The sequence below is a fragment of the Phocoena phocoena genome, chromosome 1, assembly GCF_963924675.1.
Source record: "Phocoena phocoena chromosome 1, mPhoPho1.1, whole genome shotgun sequence".
Classification (NCBI taxonomy): domain Eukaryota; kingdom Metazoa; phylum Chordata; class Mammalia; order Artiodactyla; family Phocoenidae; genus Phocoena; species Phocoena phocoena.
Genome location: NC_089219.1, coordinates 181,321,084 through 181,342,917, shown reverse-complemented (window position 1 = coordinate 181,342,917; position 21,834 = coordinate 181,321,084). Strand labels below are relative to the sequence as shown.

At 37.6% G+C, this 21,834-nt stretch overlaps 1 protein-coding gene across 3 annotated transcripts in view; it reads left to right on the top strand.

The window, feature by feature from the left end:
* Positions 1-21,834, top strand: part of KCNT2 (potassium sodium-activated channel subfamily T member 2) — a 370,804-nt gene that overhangs the window by 110,410 nt on the left and 238,560 nt on the right. The window lies entirely within an intron of this gene.

Here is a 21,834-nt window from a genome sequence, read left to right as displayed (position 1 = left end):
ATGTCTTCTTTGGAAAAATGTCTATCTGGATCCTATGACCATTTTTATTCCAATTTTTTTTTTTTTTTTTTTTTGCTGTTGAGTTGAATGAGTTCTTTAATATTTGGGGTATTAACTCCTTATCAGATATATGATTTGCAAATATTTTTCCCATTTTAGGTTGCCTTTTCATTTTATTGATAGTATCCTTTCCTGTGCAGAAGCTTTTTAGTTTGAAATAGTCCCACTTTTTTATTTTTGCTTTTGTTGCCTTTGCTTTTGGTGTCAGATTCAAAAAATCATCACCAAGGCCTAGGTCAAGGGACTTACCACCTATGTTTTCTGCTAGGAGTCTTAAGGTTTCAGGTCTTACATTCAAGTCTTTAATCCATTTTGGATTAATTTTTATGTATTGTGTAAGAGAATGGTCTACTTTCATTTTTTATGTGTGTCCTGTTTCCTCAACACAGTTTATTGAAGAGATCGTCTTTTACCCATTGTATATTCATGGCTCCTTTGTCATTAATTAATTGACCATATATGTGTGCATTTATTTCTGGGCTCTATATTCTGTTTCATTGATCTGTGTATCTTTTTTATGCCAATACCATGCTATTTTGGTTACTATAGCTTTGTAGTATAGTTTGAAATCAAGGAGCATGATTCCTCCAGGTTTGTTCTTCTTTCTCAAGATGCTCGGCTATTCAGAGTCTTTTGTAGTTCCATAGAAATGTGTAAATTGGTTGTTTTAGTACTGTGAAAAATGTCATTGGAATTTTGATAGAGATTGAATTGAATCTGTAGATCACTTTGGGTAGTATGGACATTTAAACAATATTAATTCTTCCACTCCATGAGTACAGAATAGCTTTCCATTTCTTTGTGTCTTATTCAATACCTTTTATCAATGTCTTAGAGTTTTCAGTCTACAGGTCTTTCACCTCCTTGGCTAAATTTACTTCTAGGTATTTTATTCTTTCTGATGTAATTGTAAATGAGGTTGTTTTCTTAATTTCTCTTTTTGATATTTCATTATAATTTATAGAAATGCACAGATTTCTGTACAGTCATTCTAGGTATCCAAAGGGAGTTGCTGCCAGGACCCCTGCACAGATACCAAAATCCATGGATGCTCAAGTCCCTTTTAGGAAATGGCATAGTATTTACGTATAACCCATGAACATCCTTCCATATACTTTATATCATCTCTAAATTGCTTACAATACTGAATATAGTATAAATGCTATGTAAATAGTTGCCAGCATGTAATTCAAGTTTTGATTTTTGGAAATTTCTGGAATTTTTTTCAAATACTTTTTATTTATTTATTTATTTTTTTGCGGTATGCGGGCCTCTCGCTGTGGTGGCCTCTCCCGTTGCAGAGCACAGGCTCCGGACGTGCAGGCTCAGCAGCCATGGCTCACGGGCCCAGCCGCTCCACGGCATGTGGGATCTTCCCAGACCGGGGCATGAACCCGCGTCCCCTGCATCGGCAGGCGGACTCTCAACCACTGCACCACCAGGGAAGCCCCTAAAATACTTTTGATCCATGGTTGATTGAATCAACAGATGTAAAACCCATGGATAAGGAGGGTTGACTGTACATTGATTTTCTATCCTGCAACTTTGCTGAATTCATTTATTAGTTCTAATATTTTTTTTTGTGTAGTTTTTAGGGTTTGCTATGTGTAGTCTTATGTCATCTGCAAATAATTCCAGTTTTACTTCTTTCTTTCCAATTTGGATGATTTTGTTTCTTTTCCTTGCCTAACTGCTGTGGCTAGGACTTCCAATACTATGTTTATAAAAGAGGCAAGAGTAGGCATCCTTGTCTTGTTCCTGATCTTAGAGGGAAAGCTTTCAAATTTTCATTGAGTATGTTGTTAGCTGTAGGTTAGTGTATATGACCTTCATGATGTTGAGGTACATTCCTTCTATACCTACTTAGTTGAGAGTTTTTAATCATAAGTGGATGTTGAATCAAAATTAAACAATGCCTTTTTTGCATCTATTGAGATGATTATATAATTTTCATCTATTTTGTTAATGCGGTTAATGTTTTTTTTTTAAACATCTTTATTGGAGTATAACTGCTTTACAATGGTGTGTTAGTTTCTGCTGTATAACAAAGTGAATCAGTTATACGTATACATATATCTCCAAATCCCCTCAACTTGCATCTCCCTCCCACCCTTCCTATCCCACCCCTCGAGGTGCATACAAAGCACTGAGCTGATCTCCCTCTGCGATGCAGCTGCTTCCCACTAGCTATCTATTTTACATTTAGTAGTGTATATATCTCCATGCCACTCCCTCACTTCGTCCCAGCTTACCCTTCCCCCTCCCCGTGTCCTCAAGTCCATTCTCTACATCTGCATCTTTATTCCTGTCCTGCCTCTAGGTTCTTCATAACCTTTTTTTTTTTTTTTTTTTAGATTCCATATATATGTGTTAGCTTAAAGTATTTGTTTTTTCTCTTTCTGACTTACTTCACTCTGTATGACAGACTCTAGGTTCATGCACCTCACTACAAATAACTCAATTTTGTTTCTTTTTATGGCTGAGTAATATTCCATTGTATATATGTGCCACATCTTCTTTATCCATTCATCTGTCGATGGATACTTAGGTTGCTTCCATGTCCAGGCTTTTGTAAATAGAGCTGCAATGAACATTGAGGTACATGAGTCTTTTTGAATTATAGTTTTCTCAGGGTATATGCCCAGTAGTGGGATTACTGGGTCGTATGGTAGTTCTATTTTTAGTTTTTTGAGGAACCTTCATACTGTTCTCCATAGTGGCTGTATCAGTTTACGTTCCCACGAACAGTGCAAGAGCATTCCCTTTTCTTCACACCCTCTCCAGCATTTACTGTTTGTAGATTTTTTGATGATGGCCATTCTGACTGCTGTGAGGTGATACCTCATGGTAGTTTTGATTTGCATTTCTCTAATGTTTAGTGATGTTGAGCATTCTTTCATGTGTTTGTTGGCAATCTGTATAATCTTCTTTGGAGAAATATCTATTTAGGTCTTCTGCCCATTTTTGGATTGGATTGTTTGTTTTATTGACATTGAGATGCATGAGCTGCCGGTATATTTTGGAGATTAATCCTTTGTCAGTTGTTTCGTCTGCAAATATTATCTCCCATCCTGAGGGTTGTCTTTTCGTCTTTATGGTTTCCTTTGCTGTGCAAAAGCTTTTAAGTTTCATTAGGTCCCATTTGTTTGTTTTTATTTCCAATTCTCTAGGAGGTGGGTCAAAAAGGAGCTTGCTATGATTTATGTCATACAGTGTTCTTCCTATGTTTACCTCTAAGAGTTTTATAGTGTCTGGCCTTACATTTAGGTCTTTAATCCATTTAGAGTTTATTTTTGTGTATGGTGTTAGGGAGTGTTCTAATTTCATTCTTTACATGTAGCTGTCCAGTTTTCCCAGCACCACTTATTGAAGTGGCTGTCTTTTCTCCATTGTATATTATTGCCTCCTTTATCAAAAATAAGGTGACCATATGTGTGTGGGTTTATCTCTGGGCTTTGTATCCTGTTCCATTGATCTATATTTCTGTTTTTGTGCCAGTACCATACTGTCTTGATTGTTGTTGCTTTGTAGTATAGTCTGAAGTCAAGGAGCCAGATTCTTCCAGCTCCGTTTTTCTTTCTCAAGATTGCTTTGGTTATTCAGCGTCTTTTGTGTTTCCATACAAATTGTGATATTTTCTGTTCTCATTCTGTGAAAAATGCCATTGGTAGTTTGATATGGATTGCATTGAATCTATAGATTACTTTGGGTAGTGTAGTCATTTACAAAATGTTGATTCTTCCAATCCAAGAACATGGTATATCTCTCCATCTGTTTGTATCATCTTTAATTTCTTTCATCAGTGTCCTATAGTTTTCTGCATACAGGTCTTTTGTCGCCTTAGGTAGTTTTATTCCTGGGTATTTTATTGTTTTTGTTGCAATGGTAAATGCGAGTGTTTCCTTTATTTCTCTTTCAGATTTTTCGTCATTAGTGTATAGGAATGCAAGAGATTTTGTGCATTAATTTTCTATCCTGCTACTTTACCAAATTCATTGATTAGTTCTAGTAGTTTTCTGGTAACATCTTTAGGATTCTCTCTATATATTATCGGCAAACAGTGACTGCTCTCCTTTTTATTTTCCAATTTCGATTCCTTTTATTTCTTTTTCTGCTTTGATTGCTGTGGCTAAAACTTCCAAATCTATGTTGAACAATAGTGGTGAGAGTGGACAACCTTGTCTTGTTCCTGATCTCAGAGGAAATGCTTTCAGTTTTTCACCATGGAGAATGATGTTGGCTATGGGTTTGTCATATATGGCCTTTATTTTGTTGAGGTAAGTTCCCTCTATGCCTACTTTCTTTAGGGCTTTTTTTATCATAAATAGGTGTTGAATTTTGTCAAAAGCTTTTTCTGCATCTATTGAGATGATCTTATGGTTTTTCTCCTTCAATTTGTTGCTAGGGTTTATCACATTGATTGGTTTGCATATATTGAAGAATCCTTGCATTTCTGGGATAAACCCCACTTGATCATGGTGTATGATCCTTTTAATGTGCTTTTGGATTCTGTTTGTTAGTATTTTGTTGAGGATTTTTGCATCTATGTTCATCAGTGATATCGGCCTGTAGTTTTCTTTCTTTGTGACCTCTTTGTCTGGTTTTGGTATTAGGGTAATGGTGGCCTCGTAGAATTAATTTTGGAGTGTTCCTCCTCTGCTATATTTTGGAAGAGTTTGAGAAGGATAGGCGTTAGGTATTCTCTAAATATTTGATAGAAATCACCTGTGAAGCCATCTGGTCCTGGGCTTTTGTTTGTTGGAAGAGTTTTAATTATAGTTTCAAATTCAGTGCTTGTGATTGGTCTGATTATATTTTCTATTTCTTCTTGATTCAGTCGTGGAAGGTTGTACTCTTCTAAGAATTTTTCCATTTCTTCCAGGTTGTCCATTTTATTGGCATGTAGTTGCTTGTATTAATCGCTCATGAGCCTTTGTATTTCTGCAGGGTCAGTTGTTACTTCTACTTTTTCATTTCTTATTCTCCCTTTTTTTCTTGATGAGTCTGGGTAATGCTTTATCAATTTAGTTTATCTTCTCATAGAACCAGCTTTTAGTTTTATTGATCTTTGCTATCATTTCCTTCATTTCTTTTTCATTTATTTCTGATCTGATCTTTATGATTTCTTTCCTTCTGCTAACTTTGGGGTTTTTTTGTTCTTTCTCTAATTGCTTTAGGTGTAAGGTTAGGTTGTTTATTTGAGATATTTCTTGTTTCTTAAGGTAGGATTGTATTGCTATAAACTTCCCTATTAGAACTGCTTTTGCTGCATCCCATAGGTTTTGGGTCATTGTGTTTTTATTGTCATTTGTTTCTAGGTATTTTTTGATTTCCTCTTTGATTTCTTCAGTGATATCTTGGTTATTAAGTAGTGTATTGTTTAGCCTCCATGTGCTTGTATTTTTCACAGATTTTTTCCTGTAATTTATATCCAGTCTCACAGCGTTGTGGTCAGAAAAGATACTTGATATGATTTCAGTTTTCTTAAATTTACCAAGGCTTGATTTGTGACCCAAGATATGATCTATCTTGGAGAATGTTCCATGAGCACTTGAGAAGAATGTGTATTCTGTTGTTTTTGGATGGAATGTCCTATAAATGTCAATTAAGTCCTCTTGCTTAATGTATCATTTAAAGCTTGTTTTTCCTTATTTATTTTCATTTTGGATGATCTGTCCATGGGTGAAAGTGGGGTGTTAAAGTCCCCTACAGTGATTGTGTTACTGTTGATTTCCCCTTTTATGGCTGTTAGTATTTGCGTTATGTATTGAGGTGCTGCTATGTTGGGTGCATACATATTTAAAATTGTTATATCTTCTTGGAATGATCCCTTGATCATTATGTAGTGTCCTTATTTGTCTCTTGCAATAGCCTTTATTTTAAAGTCTATTTTGTCTAATATGACAATTGCTACTCCAGCTTTCTTTTGATTTACATTTGCATTGAATATCATTTTCCATCCCCTCACACTCAGTCTGTATGGGTCCGTAGGTCTGAAGTGGGTCTCTTGTAGACAGCATATATACGTGTCTTGTTTTTGTATCCATTCAGACAGTGTGTGTCTTTTGGTGGGAGCATTTAATCCTTTTACATTTAAGGTAATTATCGATATGTATGTTCTTATTCCCATTTTCTTAATTGTTTTGGGTTCATTATTGTAGGTCTTTTCCTTCTCTTGTGTTTCTTGCCTAGAGAAGTTCCTTTAGCATTTGTTGTAAAGCTGGTTTGGTGGTGCTGAACTCTCTCAGCTTTTGCTTGTCTGTGAAGGTTTTATTTTCTCCATCAAATCTGAATGAGATCCTTGCTGGGTAGAGTAATCTTGGTTGTAGGTTTTTCTCCTTCATCACTTTAAATATGTCCTGCCAGTCCCTTCTGGCTTGCAGAGTTTCTGCTGAAAGATCAGCTGTTAACCTTATGGGGATTCTCTTGTATGTTATTTGTTATTTTCACCTTGCTGCTTTTAATATGTTTTCTTTGTGTTTAATATTTGATAGTTGGATTAATATGTGTCTTGGCATGTTTCTCCTTGGATTTATCCTGTATGGGAGTCTGTGGTTCGTGGACTTGATTATTTCCTTTCTCATATTAGGGAAGTTTTCAACTATAATCCCTTCAAATATTTTCTCAGTTCCTGTCTTTTTCTCTTCTTCTGTGATGCTTATAATTCGAATGTTGGTACATTTAATGTTGTCCCAGAGGTCTTTGAGATTGTCCTCAATTCTTTTCTTTCTTTTTTCTTTATTCTGCTCTGCAGTAGTTATTTCCACTATTTTATCTTCCAGGTCCCTTATCCATTCTTCTGCTGTTGACTTCTTCTAGAGAATTTTTAATTTCATTTATTGTGTTGTTCATCATTGTTTGTTTGCTCTTTAGTTCTTCTAGGTCCTTGTTAAATGTTTCTTGTATTTTCTCAATTCTATTTCCAAGACTTTGGATCATCTTTATTATCATAACTCTGAATTCTTTTTGAGGTAGACTGCCTATTTCCTCTTCATTTATTAGGTCTGGTGGGTTTTTAACCTTGCTCCTTCGTCTGCTGTGTGTTTCTGTTTTTTCTCATTTTGCTTAACTTACTGTGTTTGGGGTCTCCTTTTCGCAGGCTGCAGGTTCGTAGTTCCCCTTGTTTTTCTTGTGTGCCCCCAGTGGCTAAGGTCGGTTCATTGTGTTGTGTAGGCTTTCTGGTGGAGGGGACTGGTGCCTGTGTTCTGGTGGATGAGGCTGGATCTTGTCTTTCCTGTGGGCAGGACCACTTCCGTTAGAGTGTTTTGAGGTTTCTGTGACCTTATTATGATTTTAGGCAGCCTCTCTGCTAATGGGTGAGGTTGTGTTCCTTTACTGCTAATTGTTTGGCCTAGGGTGTCCAACACTGTAGATTGCTGGTGGTTGAGTGTTTTTTGGTCTTAGTGTTGAGATGGAGTTCTGTGGGAGAGCTTTTGCTGTTTGAGATTATGTGGAGGTCTCTGGTGGATCAATGTCCTGAACTCTGCTTTCCCACCTTCGAGGCACAGGCCTGACACCTGGCCGGAGCATCAGACCCTGTCAGCCACATGCCTCAGAAGAAAAGTGAGAAAATAATAAAGAAAGTAAAAAATAAAATAGAATAAAATAAAATAATATTATTAAAATAAAAAAGCAAAAAAATATTAAAAATAAAAAAGTAAAAAGTATTAAAAAAGGAAAAGAAAGAAAAAAGAAGAGAGCCACGAAACTAAAAAACAAATTCACCAATGATAAGAACACTAAAAACTATAGTAAAACCAACCAACAAACAAAAAAATGGACAGATAGCACCCTAGGATAAATGGTAAAACAAAGCTATACAGGCACAATCACACAAAGAAGCATACACATACGCCCTCACCAAAAGAGAAAAAGGAAAACAATATATATACATATATATATATAAACAAAAAAAGGAAGAGAGCAACCAAATTATTAAGCAAATCTACCAATGATAATAAACTCTAAAAACTAAACTAAGATAAACATAAAACCAGAAAGAAATTAGATGCAGAAAGCAAACCCCAAGTCTACAGTTGCTCCCAAATTCCACCGTCTCAATTTTGGAATGATTTGTTGTCTATTCTGGTATTCCAGAGATGCAGGGTACATCAAGTTGATTGTGGAAATTTAATCCACTGCTCCTGAGGCTGCTGGGAGAGATTTCCCTTTCTCTTCTTTGTTCGCACAGCTTGTGGGGTTCAGCTTTGGATTTGGCCCCACCTCTGCATGTAGGTCGCCGGAGGGCGTCTCTTCTTCGCTCAGACAGGATGGGGTTAAAGTAGCGGGTGATTCAGGGACTCTGGCTCACTCAGGCTGGGGCAGGGAGGGGTACGGAATGCAGGGCAAGCCTGTGGCGACAGAGGCTGGCGTGACGTTGCAACAGCCTGAGGCACACCGTGTGTTCTCCGGGAGAATTTGTCCCTGGATCACGGGATCCTGGCAGTGGTGGGCTGCACAGGCTCCGGGGAGGGGAAGTGTGGATAGTGACCCGTGCTTGCACACTGGTTTTTTGGTGGCTGCAGCAGCAGCCTTAGCATCTCATGCCCATCTCTGGTGTCTGAGCTGATAGCCGCAGCTTGTGACTGTATCTGGAACTCCTTTAGGCTGTGCTCTGAATCTCCTCTCCTCGCACAACCTGGAACAATGGTCTCTTGCCTCTTAGGCAGTTTCAGAATCTTTTCCCTCCCAGCTAGCTGTGGCACACTAGCCCCCTTCAGGCTGTGTTCACACCGCCAACCCCAGTCCTCTCCCTGGGATCCAACCTCCGAAGCCCGAGCCTCAGCTCCCAGTCCCTGCCCATCCCGGCGGGTGAGCAGACAAGCCTCTCAGGCTGGTGAGTGCTGGTCGGCACAGATCCTCTGTGTGGAAATCTCTCCCCCTTGCCCTTTGCACCCCTGTAGCTGTGCTCTCCTCCGTGGCTCCGAAGCTTCCCCTCTGCCACCCCTCGTCTCTGCCAGTGAAGGGGCTTCCTAGTGTGTGGAAACTTTTCCTCCTTCACATCTCCCTCCCAGAAGTGCAAGTCCTGTCCCTATTCTTTTGTCTGTGTTTTTTCTTTTTTCTTATGCCCTATCCAGGTACATGCGGAGTTTCCTGCATTTTGGGAAGTCTGAGGTCTTCTGCCAGCGTTCAATAGGTATTCTGTAGGAGTTGTTCCACATGTAGATATATTTCTGGTGTATTTGTGGGGAGGAAGGTGATCTCCACATCTTACTCCTCCGCCATCTTGAAGGTCTCTCCTGATGTGGTTAATGTTAATGAGATGTTGATCTACTCTGCATCTCTGGAATAAATCCCACTTGATCATGATATGTGATCCTTTTTAATGTATTGTCGAATTTCGTTTTCTAATATTTTGTTGAGGGTTTTTGCATCAATATTTATCAGGGTTATTGACCTGTAATTTTCTTTTTGTGTGGTTTTCTTGTCTGGTTTCATTATCAGGGTTTCAGGCCTCTAAAATTGAGTTTGGAAACATTCCCTCCTCTTCAATTTTTGGAAGAACTTTAGGCAGCTAGGTTTCAAACCTTCTTTGAATATTTGGAAGAATTCATCAGTATAGCCAGCTGGTGGTAGACTTTTGTTTGTTAGGAATTTTTAAATTACTAATTAGATCTCCTTACTCGTAGTCAGTCTATTCAGATTTTTTATTTCTATATGATTCAGTCTTAGAAGCTTGCATATTTCAAAGAATTTTTTCATTTCTTCTAAGTTGTCCAGTTTGGCACATAATTGTTCGTAATAATCTCTTACGATCTTTTGTATTTCTGTGGTATCATTTGTAATACCTCTCTCATTTTAGGTTTTATTTATTTGAACCTGCTCCCTTTTTTTCTTGGTAAGTCTAGTGAAAGGTTTGTCATTTTTTTTTATCTTTTCAAAGCACCAGCTGTTGGTTTTATTCATCTTTCCTAATGTTTTCTAAGTCTTTATTTCATTTATTTCTACTCTGATCTTTATCATTTCCCTTTTTTTTTTTTTTTTACTCTTTCCCTTCATTTGTTCTTTTTTTCTGGTTCTTTTAGGTATAAAGTTAGATTGTGTATTTGGATTTTTTCTTGTTCCTTGAGGTAGCCCTGTATCTGTATGAACTTCCCTCTTAGAACAGCTTTTGCTGCATTCCATAGGTTTTGGAATGCTGTGTTGACATTTTCGTCTCACAATAATTTTTTATTTCCTCTTTGATTTCTTTTTTGACCCATTGGTTATTTGGTAGCATGTTTTTTTATTTTGATGTATTCGTGATTTATCCAGTTTTCTTCCTAAAATTGATTTTTAGTTTCATACCATGTGGTCAGGAAAGGTACTTGGTATAGTTTCAGTCTTCTGATATGTTTTGTGATCTAAGATGTGTCCTATCTTGGAGAATGTTCATGTGCACTTGAACATGTATGTTCTGCTAAATTTGGTTGGAATGTCCTGTATGTGTGTATTAAATACATCTGATCTAATGTGTCATTTAAGACTAATGTTTCTTTATTTTCTCTCTGAATGATCAATCCATTGATGGAAGTATGGTGTTGCAGTCAATTTCTCCCTTTAGGTGTCTTGATATTTGCTTTATATATTTAGATACTCCTAAGTTGGGTGTATATATATTTACAAATGTTATATCATCCTGCTGGATTGACCTTTTTATCATTATCTAATACCCTTCTTTGTCTTTTACTACAGTCTTTGTTTTAAAGTCTGTTTTGTTTGATATAAATATAGCTATACCAGCTTCCTTTTTATTTTAATTTTCATGGAATATCTTTTTCCACTCCTTTACTTTGTCTGTATGTGTCCTTATATCTGAAGTCTCTTGAGGCAACATATAGATGAGTTTTTTTTTAATCCATTCAACCACTGTATGTATTTTGATTAGAGAAGTTATTCTATTTACATTTAAAGTAATTATTGATAGGTATGTACTTATTACCATTTTATTACTTATTTTCTGGCTATTTTTGTAGTTTGTCTCTGTTCCTTTCTTCTTCTCTTGCTCCTTTCCCTTGTGCTTTGATGACTTTTTTTGTTATGTTTAGATTTCTTCTTTATTGTTTTTGTGTACCTACTGAAGGTTTTTGCTTTGTGATTAACATGATGTTCACATATAACAGCATATATATATATAGCAGTCTCTTTTAAATTGAGAGCAAGTTACGTTTGAACATATTCTAAAAACTCTACATTTTTATCACTGCCATCCACATTTTATGTTTTTGATAGCATATTTTTCATTTAAAAAATTTTATGTATGTCATAACTAATTATTGTAGTTACAGTTACTTTTACTACTTTTTTCTTTTAACCTTAATAATAGCTTAATAAATGGTCAGTCCACTAGTTTTATTGTGTATTTACCTTTACCAGTGCAATTTTTACTTTCTTTTGTTTTCTTGTTACTTGTTAGTGCCTTTTCTTTTCAGCTTAAAGAAGTCCCTTTATTTTTCTTTTAAGGGTGGTTTAGGGATGATAAAATCCTTTAGCTTTTGCTTGTCTGGAAAATTCTTTATCTCCCCTTGGATTCTGAATGATAACCTTGCCAAGCAGAGTATTCTTGGTTGGAAGATTTTTCTTTTCAGCAATTTGAATCTATCATGCCACTCTCTTCTGCTGTGCAAAGCTTCCTCTTGAAAATAAGCTGGTAGTCTTATGGAGGTTCCCTTGTACATAAAAATTGTTTTCCTCTTGCTGCTTTTAATATTCTCTCTTTAACTTTTGACATTTTTATTGTAATGTGTCTCTCTCTGGGTTTGTCTTATTTGTAACTCTCTTGTCTTCCTGGACCTAGATGTCTGTTTCCTTCCCTAGGTTAGGAAAAATTTCAGCCATTATTTCTTGGCATAAACTTTCTGCCCCTTTTCTCTCTCTCTTCCTTTTTTGTCATCCCTATCACGTGTATATTAGTCTGTTTGATGGTGTACCGTAAATCCCTTAAGCTGGCTTCACCCTTAGTCATTTTTTTTCTTTTTGCTGCTCTTACTGAATGAATTCCATTATCCTCTTTGAGTTTTTTCTTTTTTTTTTTCTTCTGCTTGATCTAGTGAACCCCTTTACTGCATTTTTTCAGTTCAGTTATTGTATTCTTCAGCTCTGTGACTTTTGTTTTGGTACTTTCTTATATTTTCTATCTCTTTGTTGAAGTCCTCACTGTATTCATCTGTTCTTCTCTCAAGTTTGGTGAGCATTTTCATGACTATTATTTTGAACTCTATATCAGGTAAATTACTTATCTCCATTTCATTAAGGATTTTTTAATTTAATCTTGCTCTTTCTTTTGAAACATATTCCTTGGTTTCCTCATTTTGCTTGCCTCTCTGTGTTTCTATGTATTAGGCAAAAGAGGATACCTCACCCAGTCTCGAAGGAGTTCTATTGTGTAAGCAGTGAACATTATTGTTTGACCTTGCCCTAGCTCTTGGTGGTCTCTCAAATCTTTGTGATTGTTTAAGCAGTGTGGTTTATTCTTGATAAGTTCCAGATTTTGAGGTTGTGCTAAGCCCTATCAGTGTTCAAAGGTAGGGATCTCAGTCAGCCCCTAGTTTCAGACTGATTTGAAGCCAGACTCTCAGGCAGCAGCTTTAAAATATGCAAATATATATAGTCTGGTGGGACCACTGTTGTTATCTTTACTGACCTCCAAACCAGGTAATTTGGAGGTGACAGTTGCAAAAGTCAGGGCTGTAGACGAGTGTATATGCTCTTTTCTGGGAGGTACTGGTGAGCTGTAGCAAGGCCTGGGAGGGTGCAAAGATGGTATTCCCCTAGCCTAGGTTCTCTGAGAGCTCCTCTGTAACCCCTAGATGTGTGGAAAGCCTGAAGCTACTCTGCACTGAGGCTCTAGGACGAGAAAATGGGCCTTTTTTAGTGGAAAACTGGGGGTATGTTTCAGTCTGCTATGTCATTGGGGTGGTAGCTGTGATGCCTAATTATTTCAATCTCCTGAGGCCCAGAAACGCAGGCCTCCCTGGCCACCAGGGCCAGGTACTCAAGGGGCATCACCTGTATTGACGCTCTGCACCTGTGGGCTTCATTGGGGCCACAAGATAGTGTGGGTGATGCTAGCAAGGAGAGGAAACACAAAAATGGCACCCACCAGTGCCTCTGTTTCCTGATGATGTCCAAAGAGAGCCCTGTGCCCTTGGCAGTTGCTTTAACATTGGCTAATGAATCTCCTACATATGTGGTCTAGGTGCTTTTTAAACTGCTGCCTTTTCTCTGAGTCTTAGGGTGAGTTAGTCTGCATGTGAGCCCTTTAAGAGCAGACTTCTAGTACCCCACAGCCTTTTGGGTCTCCTGAACCTAAGTCCTACTGGTGTTCAAAGCTGGTGGTTTTCTGGGCTCATTTCTCCAGGTCCCAAGGGTTGGGTGTCTGTGTGGGGCACAGACTCCCTGTTTCTCAGGGAGAAGCGCTGTATTGTGAGATTCCTCCCATCCGTGGGTCACTGCGTCAGAGGTGGGGTTTTTTTTTTTTTTTTTTTTTTTTTTTTTTTGCTGTGCGCGGGCCTCTCACTGTTGTGGCCTCTCCCATTGTGGAGCACAGGCTCCGGACGCACAAGCCCAGCGGTCATGGCTCACGGGCCCAGCCGCTCCGCGACATGTGGGATCCTCCCAGACCGGGGCACGAACCCGTGTCCCCTGCATTGGCAGGCGGACTCTCAACCACTGCGCCACCAGGGAAGCCCCAGAGGTGGGGTTTTTGATGAGACTGCATCTCTGCCTCTCCTACGTGTCTCATTGTGGCCCTTTTATCCCTTGTTGTGGAGGAACACTTCTGCTAGTTTTCAGGTCTTTTTCAGAGGGAATTGATCCATATGTAGCAATATATTTGGTGTGTCCGTGGGAGGAGATGTGTTCAGGATCTTTCTACACTGCCATTTTGAATCACCTCCTGAATTGTAGTATAGTTTTAAAGAATGTTGTATAGAATTTATTTCTTCAAGGACATTTTAGGTGTTTGTCGCAATTAAATTGATCTGGTTTTCAGTTAATACATCAATGTAGTATTTGTAGTTTCTTTGAAAACATCTCTTATTTCGTTTATCTAGTTGTCTAATGCTAATACTTGACACCTACCCATACAATTTTTATTGCTAGTCAAAGTACTCTATTTAATTGTTTGAAATGAATCAGTCTCTTTAAAGACCCAAATACTTTTCTGTTCTTGATTCACATATACTCCAAAAAGGTTTACTCTACTGTATACCAGTTTTGTAAGTATTTTCAGTTATAGTCTAGACATTACTTTTTTTTAAGCTTCCTTGAGGGCATTATTCTAAGTGAAATAAGTCAGACAGAAAAAGATAAATACTGTATGATCTCACATGTGGAATCTTAAAACAAAACAAAACAAAACAAAAACAAAACTGGTTATTTATTCTTGAATAGAAACATATCAGCATTTATTGGGATGCCTGATTCAAGTCACAGATTTAGCTTGTGTAGTTCTTTATCTAATTTGAGTTAAATGACATTGATTTATTTTAACTTACTTTTCCCTTCGTTATCATGTTGCTTTTATTAAATTGCATTTCTATTCATTTATGGGTTTTCCTTTTAGTTTCTGTCTTTTGCTAGAAGCAGTAGGGAAGGGGACTGGGTGTGTAATGGCCTAAATAATTATTATCTCAAAGCTACTGTGGGTCTCTGTCCAGCCTACAAAATTGAAAATAATTTTCAAAGCAGAAACTGAATTTGATGACTAACTTCTGTACAATTATTTTTTCATGTGGAGGCTCGCCCTAAGAAAAGTAAAGAAAAAAAAGATCAAAGTTAAGTGGGAAATGAAGTCATAATATGCATTTAAATGAATTGGTTACTCTTCAGCTTGTTTAGATAGTGAAAATGATTTCATATGTGTTAAAGGGTTTGGAGATAAAGATTAAAAAGTGAAATTTCATTGTGTAATAATTTACATGATAATCCTTTATGATATAATTTATTCAATGAATATAATTATGGATATTTCGCTATATCTGTTTTGAATACTTAGTATATATTCATATTGCTGCAAATGAAGACATAGCTACGAAAAGGAACATTAACTACCCTCAGGAAATTTTCAGCCCTTTAAAAGGCTTTATATTTTAGAGTTCTTATATTTTCTGGCTCTGGGCTAGTTGTTTTATATATGTTATTTCCTTCAATACATACTTAATGTTATTATTCCTACCTTACATATAAAGAAGCAGAAGTTCTCTCCTATTTGACCTCCACTTTGAGAACCTCAGAAAGTAATTTTTTTTATCCCTGATTAACTTGTTGTCTGCAGGAAGCCAGCACCTCCCTGCCACTCCCCAAATTCTAACTACACGTTCACCTTCTCTACTTGGAGGTCAAATAGGCATTGCAAACTTGCCATGTTCCAGTCGACTTTTGTGCTTTTCTACATCTCAGTGAATGGCAACCCCATCCTTCCCCAAACCCTGCTCAACCCATAGCCTCCTACATTGCGGTTGATAGCAACTTCATCCGAACAGTTGTTCAGGCCAAATGTTTTGGAGTCAGTAAGTCTTCACTTCTCTTTTTTCCTCACAATTTGCAGCATGTGCAAAATGCGCAGAAAGTTCCATCATTTCTACCTTCAAGATAGTTCAGCATACGATCACTTCTCAATGCTACCATCCTGGCCAAGCCATCTTCTCTCCTCTGGATCACTGCAGTACCCTTCCTAATTAGTCCTGCTAATTCTGCCTTTTCTCCCTTTTGGTTTATTCTTAGTGAAGCAGCCAGTATTCTTTTAAAGTATAAGTCAGATCTTGGCACAGCTGTGCTCTGAATGCCAAAGTACCTGCCATGGCTATAAGAACCCCCATTTTCCCTGCATCTCCCTCCTTGTTACTCAACCCCCCACCCACCCACTTTGCTCCAGTCACGTTGGCCTCTTCTCTGGTCCTGGGTCACACCAGACACCCTGCCAGCTCAGGGCCTTCATACCTGCTGTTCCCTCTGTCTGGAGTTTCATCAGGTAACTCTGGCACATTTCCTCAGATATTTACTCAAAATCAAATTTTTAGTGAAGCTCTACCCAAACATCCTGTTTAAAATTGTATTCACCTCACAAGACTCTCTTGAATACTCTTTTTTCCTTTCTTTTTACATTTTTCTCCATTGCCTTTATCTCTTTCACATAGGGTATGTCTGTTACTTGTTTATTTTGTTTTCTGTTTGTTCCATGTAGATTGCAATAGATATTTCACAAGGGCACAGATTGTTGTCTGAATCCAAAGAGCCTGGCACCATATGGCACTAGTAGTTATTAAACAAGTGAGTATTGATTGAGTAATGGGTGAGCATGAGTAAATGAAGATCCTTTGTTTACTTCACCTCACCAGCCTCTTAGTCTGGCCATGCTGACCTACTTGAAGCTACTTACCTATACTCTGCTCTCCACTGTCTCTGGGCCTTTGAACATTTGCTCCCAGTTCTTGGGCCCATGATTTCCACTCCTGTCCCTCCTCGTTCACTCTTTTTCAATGTACCTCAGGACCTTTGGACCTTCAGAACCACAATTTATTGGATAAAACTTAATCTGACACTCTCACTTGACATCATGCCCTATAACCCAGTGCCACTCTGGGTTAGGAGTGGTTTCTGGGGATTCTGCGAGTGTCCCCCACATATTTCTGTCACCACAGTTAACATGTTGCCCTTGATTTCACTGTTTACTTCTCTCTTCTCTCTATACATTCACCAAGGTCAAGGGCCATGTTGTATTTGCCTTTGTAGCTTTCATACTTAGCATAGGACTTGGTGGGTCAGTGAATGTTGCTGAATTAATGGAATTATGCTCAATGGTTTTACTGATAATGTTGCACAATGATTGAAGACCACTGCCTAGAGATGTCAGTGAGTATTACATTTATTACATTTTCTGTCTATGTGTTATTAAAAATGGATCACATTTCAAACCCTTCCAGAAACCCTCCAGCATTGTTTTTAAAACTTGGTGATTTATAAATAAAATGTACTTTAGAGAGACCTGGGAATCATAAAATTAGGCATGATAGAATCCTTCTAAGAGTAAAAGGGCATTGGCAGGTGATAGAAAAATGAGATAATATTATTTGAAAACATTAAGAGGAACAAAGTTTCCCATAATTAACTTCTATGCCATATTAGTAAGAATATTCAACTGTAATTACAGAGGATATACACTTGAAAAATCAGATTACTGCAATGAAAAAATATAACAAAAAAACTCAGGGCTCTATTTTGAATACAATGTTCTGTTTGGTTCCCATTGTCAATGTAATATTGGTTAATGAAAAACAGCAGTGGCCCTTATGAGCACAGGCTCTATTTTAAAATAATCAGGCTAATTCAGCAAAGAGATTTATTTAATTAGAGCTTCTGACATAATAAAGCTGAAGGTATTTTGTGCCGCTTTGCTTTATTTTTAAGTCCCAGGAGTCAAAACTGATATGAAAATGTTGCAGGTGTGGACAAACTGAAGGATATGAAAAGAATTTTACTCTTAATGTATGAAATTGTGCAAATGACAAGCTCTCATGTACACCCAGTTTGTAGTAAATGATTTAAAGGCATTAGCAAAGGAAACACATCCAGCATGTAGTTCATGAATTTCATTGAGAGCTGAATCATCAGCATTGACTCATTGCCTGCTGGTGCTTATGGTGGCTCTTCAATGGGTCAAAACTCACGCATCCTTTCCCACTTTAAGAGTTGTTGAAGTGATTATTAATTTTCAACATCAAATGATAAAGACAAAAGTAAGAAGCATGTAAATGTGCTTATATTTTATGGTACTTGGATTTACATTTAAAATCAGTGCCTAATAGAGCAACAAGTGTGTTGAGATGACATTCCAATTTTAAAGGGTATTTCTTCTTTAGGGTAACAACTATTCAAAGAAGGAATATCATTTTCACAGTATTTTTAAATATCTGATGACCAATAAGATTGAATATCATAATGTAGGCCTTTTCTTCTCTCATATACATTGGTTATAGTATAGATTAAAGCATCTCCAAGTATTGTAACATGTAAACTCAAAAATTCAAAAGAATTTCTTTGTTTACTAGAGTCTAACACTGGTGCTCTTAGTCAGTATACTTCTCCATATGGCGACACACACACTCTATCTCACACACACACACACACACACACACACACTATAACATGGTAAGTTCCATATTATATATGCAAGCCACTTTCATTCTGTGGCTATGTGCTGTCCTAAGACCCTAGAATCCTTCGCAGTCAGCTTTCAGAAAGATGAAGAGAGCATGGAGAAGGCACATACAGTTGTTAAAATTATTGGCCGACAAATGAGGAGCGTCACTCTTACTTGTATTTCATACTCAGATCTCATTTGAGAATCGGTCACATGTCATACCTTGACACAAAGCCTGAGAAATGTGGCCTTTTGATGAAGAGTCGCTTTTTGCACCCAGCTCTGTACCGTGGAAGGGGAGAATGAATGTTGATAGATGGAAAGCCACTTCTGCCTCAGCCCGTGTGTGTCAGATGGAAAGGCTCTTAACTTCCATTCTCTCAAAGGCTCAACATTTAGTTCTCTCGTCCACACCCTGACAGTTAGTGTAAAGTATACCTGAATTTTGAAAGGATTTGGCTATTGGAAAATGTTCCTAATATATTGTCAAGACTCTCCTGTGCTTCAGTATCCTGGTCATATGCTAAATTTTGTCTGTCTTTAAAAACGTGGACTTAGAACCACAGGTAGTACTCATTGCTTAGTGTTTGTTATGGTTAGGCGAGTGTCATAATTTTCCTCCCTGGTTTAGGATCTTACACTTTCGTTAATACAATACTAGCTTGCCTTCTGTGTTTGGAGCTCTGGCAACCCGAGTTCACCTTGAGCTGTGACCCACAAGTCTTTCATATGAATTCTGCCCCATGTGGTGACCCTGTTACTTTCGCATGTTTAGCAGGTGCTTGATTCTTCCGGTTAACATATTCACCGCCTGACCTCCACCTCTGTGGCCCAAGCAGTTCTGACATTTTCAGCAGCTCTTTTCTTACCTTTAGGAGAGGTATTTATTCACCATAAATAAGCACGCTGTGAAGAGTGGCTGGGGCTGCATATTATTAATTTTCCATATTTAACTTCATTATTTCCATTGTTTGATATGGTTCTTCCAGTTTTCATAATGATGCTTCAACATGATTTTATCTATAGGCCTACTTTAATTTAGAATAACTGAGTGATATAAATTTCATTTTTATGTTTGCTTTTGTTATTTTATTGTTATAATTTTAAAAAGTGAAATTTATTTTTATGACTTTATAAATGGTTCATGATTATTGCAATATAAATACATAGGGCAAGGAAAAGGAAGTAAAAGTTACCTAAAATCTCAATACCTAGAAATAAGTATTTTTAGTATTTTGACCACCCATCTTTTGTAAATTCTATCTATACACGTATACGTGTAACACACTCACACGGATACAATTATGACAATATTATCTACATCATTTTTATCAGTGAGTTTTCTCTCAGGGATGGTATTTTTGCTGTTGCTAATGATGAGGAGCCTACTTACTACTATTCTCTTTTTGTTGGTCTGGTAGACTCCAGTTACTTTCCTGCTCTAAATAATATTGCAATAAATATTTCTGTACAGGATTTCTTTCCTCCAAGTGCTTTTTTGTCAATGGGATTGAAGCCTCGTTTGGAATTAGTCTGTCTGCTAGTTTCAGTTTCAACTCTTGTTTGTTTTGATGGTTCTCTAGGACTGTGCAGATCAGATCCCACATTCTTTTTTCTTGATAAATTTATTTTATGCAGGAGAGTTTGGGCACTAGCTTTTTATTAAAATGTGTACATTTTCCTTCTATGCATTTATTCAGTTTAGTCCCTGGTAAATGGATGTAAAAGATGACTTTCCATTGGAGATCTTACTTTTTATCAAACTTTACATATTACAGTCTTGTAGAAACTTTTTTTAAGGATCATGAAACTTATTCCACATGGCACAGTCTTGTCCAAAAAAATCTTTTTTTCAAAGTCTTATTTAAATTTAAGTGTATGGGGCTTCCCTGCTGGCGCAGTGGTTGAGAGTCCGCCTGCCGATGCAGGGGACACAGGTTCGTGCCCCGGTCCGGGAGGATCCCACGTACCAGAGAGCGGCTGGGCCCGTGAGCCATGGACGCTGGGCCTGCGCGTCCAGAGCCTGTGCTCCGCAACGGGAGAGGCCGCAGCAGTGAGAGGCCCGCGTACCACAAAAAAAAAAAAAAAAAAAAAAAATTTAAGTATATGATCTTTCAAGACCTATTAAAACAATGTCAGATCAAAGAAAAGGCCGTTAGTTTGATAACTAGCTTTTAGTAAATCTATGCTAATTACCAATCTCTTTTTGAAAATGTTCTCAAACATCTTATTTGCAATTTATTTTATGATTTTACAGAGATTGCTATCTCCTTAATTATTTCATAGTTTTTGTAGAATACATTTCTATCTGCAAAAAAACATGGATTATCCCTCTTTGCTCCTGCATACTGTATTTTGGCCTGATTTCTCAAATGTTACTGAGAACGTATGTGAGATGTGTTCTGGAAATGACAGTGTTGCTGAGTTCATCACTCACAATTTGCTTTTACTGGCACCATCCATTTGTTTGTATTGAATGCCTAGCCTACTATAGGCACGTACTTGGGAAGACATTAGGACCACAATGGTGGGTGAAATAGACATACTACTTCATCCTGTGGAACTTGCAGTTTAGTGAGGTGCCAACTATTCAAGAAATACATTTACAAACAAATACAAGGTTACAACCTAGATGAGTGGCAGGGGAGGTATGGTGAGTGACATGGCTACACATGGAGATTCATTGGCTACGTTGATCAAGGGGAAGCCTTCAGGAAGGTTTCCCTGAGAGAGGGTTGAGCTGAGAGCTCTCAGATAAGGGAAGAACATGTGAAAAGGGCTGTGATAGGAAGGACCATGTCACAGTTGACAAAGTCTCAGAATGCCAGGTCAAGGGTTTTGGTCCTTATCTTGACAAAAGTGAAGTGTCAGTACACAGTGGAGGGACTTCCCTGGTGGTCCAGTGGTTAAGAATCTGCCTTCCAATGCAGGGGATGTGGGTTCAATCCTGCATGCTGCAACTAAGACCCAAAGCAGCCAAAAACAAATACATAACTATTTTTTTTCATAACTATTTTTTAAAAAAAGGAAATGCTTTAAAAAAATACACAGTGGAGTGATGTGATGATGTGCATTTAGAAAGAATCTCTGTAGTTGTAATTTGGAGAAAAACTGTAGAAGGCAAAAGGAGGTTTAGGGTTCCAGTTGCAGGCTTTTGCAAGAGTCCAGTTGCAAAAAATGATTAATTTAGGTTAAGGTGGCTGTGGTAGTGGAGATGAAGAGAGGTAGGTACATTCTACAGATATTTGGTGGGAAGAATTGAAAAGGTTTGGTGACTCATGTATTAAGTATTTACAAATAGAGGAGAGGAAAGCATCTAAGACGATGCCTAAGTCTTCCGCTAACCAAACACAATGGAATTTGGTTCCATTTACTGAGATGCGAAAACCTGAGAGGACCTGTTTTGGTGAGAAAGGTCACAGGTTTGTTTTGGAGCAACTGAAGATGTTAATCACCCAGGTAGATGTTACATTCTAGAATCACAAAGAGTACTTTAGTCTAATATGCTTGGTAATTTCTTTGAATAGTTTTCTAAAGTTTGCAATTCTCTTTAAAACAAGAATTTTAAAGAGTTTCTTGCCCTTTATTTTTGTTTAACATATTATGAAAAAGAAAATGATTCAAAGATTTAAAAATACACAGTCTTTTATGGG